This window comes from Lolium rigidum, chromosome 7 (assembly GCF_022539505.1).
Source record: "Lolium rigidum isolate FL_2022 chromosome 7, APGP_CSIRO_Lrig_0.1, whole genome shotgun sequence".
NCBI classification, from domain to species: domain Eukaryota; kingdom Viridiplantae; phylum Streptophyta; class Magnoliopsida; order Poales; family Poaceae; genus Lolium; species Lolium rigidum.
The window spans coordinates 197,384,308-197,391,591 of record NC_061514.1 but is presented as its reverse complement, the minus strand read 5'-3'; positions in this window follow the sequence as shown (position 1 = coordinate 197,391,591).

Sequence of the window (7,284 nt, the reverse complement as noted above, 5' to 3'; positions counted from 1 at the left end):
ACCCTAGGGTGGCGCGGCCCCACCCCTGGCCGCGCCGGCCTATGGTGTGGGCCCCCCGTGCCGCCTCTTGACTTGCCCTTCCGCCTACTTAAAGCCTCCGTGACGAAACCCCCAGTACCGAGAGCCACGATACGGAAAACCTTCCAGAGACGCCGCCAACGCCGATCCCATCTCGGGGGATCCAGGAGATCGCCTCCGGCACCCTGCCGGGAGGGGAATCATCCCCGGAGGACTCTACGCCGCCATGGTCGCCTCCGGTGTGATGTGTGAGTAGTCTACCCCTGGACTATGGGTCCATAGCAGTAGCTAGATGGTTGTCTTCTCCCCATTGTGCTATCATTGTCGGATCTTGTGAGCTGCCTAACATGATCAAGATCATCTATCCGTAATTCTATATGTTGCGTTTGTTGGGATCCGATGAATAGAGAATACTTGTTATGTTGATTATCAAAGTTATGCTTATGTGTTGTTTATGATCTTGCATGCTCTCCGTTACTAGTAGATGCTCTGGCCAAGTAGATGCTTGTAACTCCAAGAGGGAGTACTTATGCTCGATAGTGGGTTCATGCACGCATTGACACCAGGACGAGTGACAGAAAGTTCTAAGGTTGTGTTGTGCTTGTTGCCACTAGGGATAAAACATTGATGCTATGTCTAAGGATGTAGTTGTTGATTACATTACGCACCATACTTAATGCAATTGTCTCGTTGCTTGCAACTTAATACTGGAGGGGTTCGGATGATAACTCTGAAGGTGGACATTTTAGGCATAGATGCGGTTGGATGGCGGTCTATGTACTTTGTCGTAATGCCCAATTAAATCTCACTATACTCATCATGATATGTATGTGCATTGTCATGCTCTCTTTATTTGTCAATTGCCCAAGCTGTAATTTGTTCACCCAACATGCTCGTTCGTCTTATGGGAGAGACACCTCTAGTGAACTGTGGACCCCGGTCCAATTCTCTTTACTTGAAATACAAATCTACTTGCAATACTTGTTTTACTTGTTTTCTCTGCAAACAATCATCTTCCACACAATACGGTTAATCCTTTGTTACAGCAAGCCGGTGAGATTGACAACCTCATCTGTTTCGTTGGGGCAAAGTACTTTGGTTGTGTTGTGCAGGTTCCACGTTGGCGCCGGAATCCCTGGTGTTGCGCCGCACTACATCTCGCCGCCATCAACCTTCAACGTGCTTCTTGACTCCTACTGGTCCGACTAAACCTTGGTTTCTTACTGAGGGAAACTTGCCGCTGTGCGCATCACACCTTCCTCTTGGGGTTCCCAACGGACGCGTGTCGAACGAAAAGACAATACGTCAACCACGCGCATCAAGCAAATTTATGGCGCCGTTGCCGGGGAGATCAAGACACGCTGCAAGGGGAGTCTCCACTTCTCAATCTCTTTACTTTGTTTTTGTCTTGCTTAGTTTTATTTACTACTTTGTTTGCTGCACTAAATCAAAATACAAAAAAATTAGTTGCTAGTTTTACTTTATTTGCTATCTTGTTTGCTATATCAAAAACACAAAAAAATTAGTTTACTTGCATTTACTTTATCTAGTTTGCTTTATTTACTTGTTGCTAAAATGGCCAACGCTGAAAATACTAAGTTGTGTGACTTCACAACCACAAATAATAATGATTTCTTATGCACACCTATTGCTCCACCTGCTACTACAGCAGAATTCTTTGAAATTAAACCTGCTTTCTTGAATCTTGTTATGAAAGATCAATTTTACGGAATTAGTTACGATGATGCTTGCTGCCCATCTTAATAATTTTGTTGAACTATGTGAAATGCAAAAATATAAAGATGTAGATGGTGATATTATTAAACTAAAATTGTTCCCTTTCTCATTAAGAGGAAGAGCTAAAGATTGGTTGCTATCTCTGCCTAAGAATAGTATTGATTCATGGACTAAATGCAAGGATGCTTTTATTGGTAGATATTATCCCCCTGCTAAAATTATATCTTTGAGGAGTAGCATAATGAATTTCAAACAATTAGATACTGAACATGTTGCTCAAGCTTGGGAAAGAATGAAATCTCTGGTTAAAAATTGCCCAACCCATGGACTGACTACTTGGATGATCATCCAAACCTTCTATGCAGGACTAAATTTTTGTTCACGGAATTTATTGGATTCAGCTGCTGGAGGTACCTTTATGTCCATCACTCTTGGTGAAGCAACAAGGCTTCTTGATAATATGATGATCAACTACTCTGAATGGCACACGGAAAGAGCTCCACAAGGTAAGAAGGTAAATTCTGTCGAAGAAACCTCTTCCCTGAGTGATAAGATTGATGCTATTATGTCTATGCTTGTGAACGGTAGGCCTAATGTTAATTCTAATAATGTTCCGTTAGCGTCATTAGTTGCTCAAAAAGAATATGTTGATGTGAATTTCATTAAAAATAACAATCACAATGATTCTAGGCCATACTCTGCTAATGGTAACTCTTATGGTAGATATGCTTCACCTAATGAAGAAAAGATGTTAGAAATTGAAAGATCCACCAAGAGTTTTATGCAATCACAATATGAGCAAAATAAATTGTTTACTAAAATTATGAATGAGCAATCTACCTTGTTGAAGAATATAGGAAATCAACTTGAAAATCTGAATAGGGAAATCTCGGGGTTGCAAACTAAACTTGCTAGTGCTTGAAACCCGAATCTCATACATGTCCGCATCACAATCTTCTTTAATTAATAAAATGGCTGCTAAACCTGAGGATTTAGATGATAAAATTACTACTACAGCAAATGCCATTCAAGTTAGAATTAATGAGAATATAAGATTAATGGCTGAACTGCGTGCTAGGTGGGATAGAGAAGAAAATGAAAAACTAGCTAAAGAGAAGAATATAGCTAAAGTTTGGACTATTACCACCACTAGTAATGCTAATGCTACACATGTTGCTGCACCTCCTACTCATACTAATAAAAGAATTGGTGTTAGCAATGTTTCCACTTCTAATGCAAAGCGCGAAAAACTGCCTGAAGCTGCTAAAACTGCTGAAACTGCCTGTGATAAAGCTGCTGAAATTTTTTCCAACATTGGGGATGATGATCCCATTGCTTTAGATTATAATGGTTTGAATTTTGATGATTGCCACATCTCTGAAGTTATAAAGTTCTTGCAAAAACTTGCTAAAAGTCCTAATGCTAGTGCTATAAATTTGGCTTTCACGCATCATATTACAAATGCTCTCATAAAAGCTAGAGAAGAGAAACTAGAGCGCGAAGCCTCTATTCCTAAAAAGCTAGAGGATGGTTGGGAGCCCATCATTAAGATGAAGGTTAAAGATTTTGATTGTAATGCTTTATGTGATCTTGGTGCAAGTATTTCCGTTATGCCTAAGAAAATTTATAATATGCTTGACTTGCCACCGCTGAAAAATTGTTATTTGGATGTTAATCTTGCTGATCATTCTACAAAGAAACCTTTGGGTAAAGTTGATAATGTTCGCATTACCGTTAACAATAATCTTGTTCCCGTTGATTTTGTTGTCTTGGATATTGAATGCAATGCATCTTGTCCCATTATATTGGGAAGACCTTTTCTTGAACTGTTGGTGCTATTATTGATATGAGGGAAGGTAATATAAAATATCAATTTCCTCTCAAGAAAGGTATGGAACACTTCCCTAGAAAGAGAATAAAGGTACCTTATGATTCTATTATTAGAACAAATTATGATGTTGATGCTTCATCTCTCGATGTTACTTGATACACACTTTATGCGCCTAGCTGAAAGGCGTTAAAGAAAAGCGCTTATGGGAGACAACCCATGTTTTTACCTACAGTACTTTGTTTTTATTTTGTGTCTTGGAAGTTGTTTACTACTGTAGCAACCTCTCCTTATCTTAGTTTTGTGTTTTGTTGTGCCAAGTTAAGCCGTTGATAGAAAAGTAAGTACTAGATTTGGATTACTGCGCAGTTCCAGATTTCTTTGCTGTCACGAATCTGGGTCCACCTCCCTGTAGGTAGCTCAGAAAATTATGCCAATTTACGTGCATGATCCTCAGATATGTACGCAATTTTCATTCAATTTGAGCATTTTCATTTGAGCAAGTCTGGTTCCATTTTAAAATTCGTCAATACGAACTGTTCTGTTTTGACAGATTCTGCCTTTTATTTCGCATTGCCTCTTTCGCTATGTTGGATGAATTTCTTTGATCCACTAATGTCCAGTAGCATTATGCAATGTCCAGAAGTGTTAAGAATGATTGTGTCACCTCTGAATATGTCAATTTATATTGTGCACTAACCCTCTAATGAGTTGTTTCGAGTTTGGTGTGGAGGAAGTTTTCAAGGATCAAGAGAGGAGTATGATGCAACATGATTAAGGAGAGTGAAAGCTCTAAGCTTGGGGATGCACCCGGTGGTTCACCCCTGCATATATCAAGAAGACTCAAGCGTCTAAGCTTGGGGATGCCCAAGGCATCCCCTTCTTCATCGACAACATTATCGGGTTCCTCCCCTGAAACTATATTTTTATTCCATCACATCTTATGTGCTTTTTCTTGGAGCGTCGGTTTGTTTTTGTTTTTTGTTTTGTTTGAATAAAATGGATCCTAGCATTCACTTTATGGGAGAGAGACACGCTCCGCTGTAGCATATGGACAAGTATGTCCTTGGTTTCTACTCATAGTATTCATGGCGAAGTTTCTCCTTCGTTAAATTGTTATATGGTTGGAATTGGAAAAATGATACATGTAGTAATTGCTATAAATGTCTTGGGTAATGTGATACTTGGCAATTGTTGTGCTCATGTTTAAGCTCTTGCATCATATGCTTTGCACCCATTAATGAAGAAATACATAGAGCATGCTAAAATTTGGTTTGCATATTTGGTTTCTCTAAGGTCTAGATAATTTCTAGTATTGAGTTTGAACAACAAGGAAGACGGTGTAGAGTCTTATAATATTTTCAATATGTCTTTTATGTGAGTTTTGCTGCACCGGTTCATCCTTGTGTTTGTTTCAAATAAGCCTTGCTAGCCTAAACCTTGTATCGAGAGGGAATACTTCTCATGCATCCAAAATACTTGAGCCAACCACTATGCCATTCGTGTCCACCATACCTACCTATACTACATGGTATTTTTCCGCCATTCCAAAGTAAATTGCTTGAGTGCTACCTTTAAAATTCCATCATTCACCTTTGCAATATATAGCTCATGGGACAAATAGCTTAAAAACTATTGTGGTATTGAATATGTAATTATGCACTTTATCTCTTATTAAGTTGCTTGTTGTGCGATAACCATGTTTGCGGGGAACGCCATCAACTCATTGTTGAATTTCATGTGAGTTGCTATGCATGTTCGTCTTGTCCGAAGTAAGGGCGATCTACACTGAGTTGAATGGTTTGAGCATGCATATTGTGAGAGAAGAACATTGGGCCGCTAACTAAAGCCATGATCCATGGTGGAAGTTTCAGTTTTGGACAAACATCCTCAAGTCTCTAATGAGAAAAGAATTAATTGTTGTCAAATGCTTAAAGCATTAAAAGAGGAGTCCATTATCTGTTGTCTATGTTGTCCCGGTATGGATGTCTAAGTTGAGAATAATCAAAAGCGAGAAATCCAAATGCGAGCTTTCTCCTTAGACCTTTGTACGGGCGGCATAGAGGTACCCCTTTGTGAAACTTGGTTAAAGCATATGTATTGCGGTGATAATCCAGGTAGTCCAAGCTAATTAGGACAAGGTGCGGGCACTATTGGTACACTATGCATGAGGCTTGCAACTTATAAGATATAATTTACATGATGCATATGCTTTATTACTACCGTTGACAAAATTGTTTCATGTTTTCAAAATCAAAGCTCTAGCACAAATATAGCAATCGATGCTTTTCCTCTATGAGGACCATTCTTTTACTTTCAATGTTGAGTCAGTTCACCTATTTCTCTCCACCTCAAGAAGCAAACACTTGTGTGAGCTGTGCATTGATTCTTACATACTTGCTTATTGCACTTATTATATTACTCTATGTTGACAATATCCATGAGATATACATGTTACAAGTTGAAAGCAACCGCTGAAACTTAATCTTCTTTTGTGTTGCTTCAATACCTTTACTTTGAATTATTGCTTTATGAGTTAACTCTTATGCAAGACTTATTGATGCTTGTCTTGAAGTGCTATTCATGAAAAGTCTTTGCTATATGATTCACTTGTTTACTCATGTCATACATATTGTTTTGATCGCTGCATTCACTACATATGCTTTACAAATAGTATGATCAAGATTATGATGGCATGTCACTCCGGAAATTATACGTGTTATCGTTTTACCTGCTCGGGACGAGCGAGAACTAAGCTTGGGGATGCTGATACGTCTCCGACGTATCGATAATTTCTTATGTTCCATGCCACATTATTGATGTTATCTACATGTTTTATGCACACTTTATGTCATATTCGTGCATTTTACGGAACTAACCTATTAACAAGATGCCGAAGTGCCGATTCTTTGTTTTCTGCTGTTTTTGGTTTCGAAATCCTAGTAAGGAAATATTCTCGGAATTGGACGAAATCAAAGCCCGGGGGCCTATTTTTCCACGAAGCTTCCAGAAGTCCGAAGACGAGACGAAGAGGGGCCACGGGGTGGCCAAACCCTAGGGCGGCGCGGCCCCACCCCTGGCCGCGCCGGCCTATGGTGTGGGCCCCCCGTGCCGCCTCTTGACTTGCCCTTCCGCCTACTTAAAGCCTCCGTGACGAAACCCCCGGTACCGAGAGCCACGATACGGAAAACCTTCCAGAGACGCCGCCAACGCCGATCCCATCTCGGGGGATCCGAGGAGATCGCCTCCGGCACCCTGCCGGAGAGGGGAATCATCCCCGGAGGACTCTACGCCGCCATGGTCGCCTCCGGTGTGATGTGTGAGTAGTCTACCCCTGGACTATGGGTCCATAGCGGTAGCTAGATGGTTGTCTTCTCCCCATTGTGCTATCATTGTCGGATCTTGTGAGCTGCCTAACATGATCAAGATCATCTATACTGTAATTCTATATGTTGCGTTTGTTGGGATCCGATGAATAGAGAATACTTGTTATGTTGATTATCAAAGTTATGCTTATGTGTTGTTTATGATCTTGCATGCTCTCCGTTACTAGTAGATGCTCCGGCCAAGTAGATGCTTGTAACTCCAAGAGGGAGTACTTATGCTCGATAGTGGGTTCATGCTCGCATTGACACACGGGACGATGACGAGAAAGTTCTAAGGTTGTGTTGTCTTGTTGCCACTAGGGATAAAACATTGAT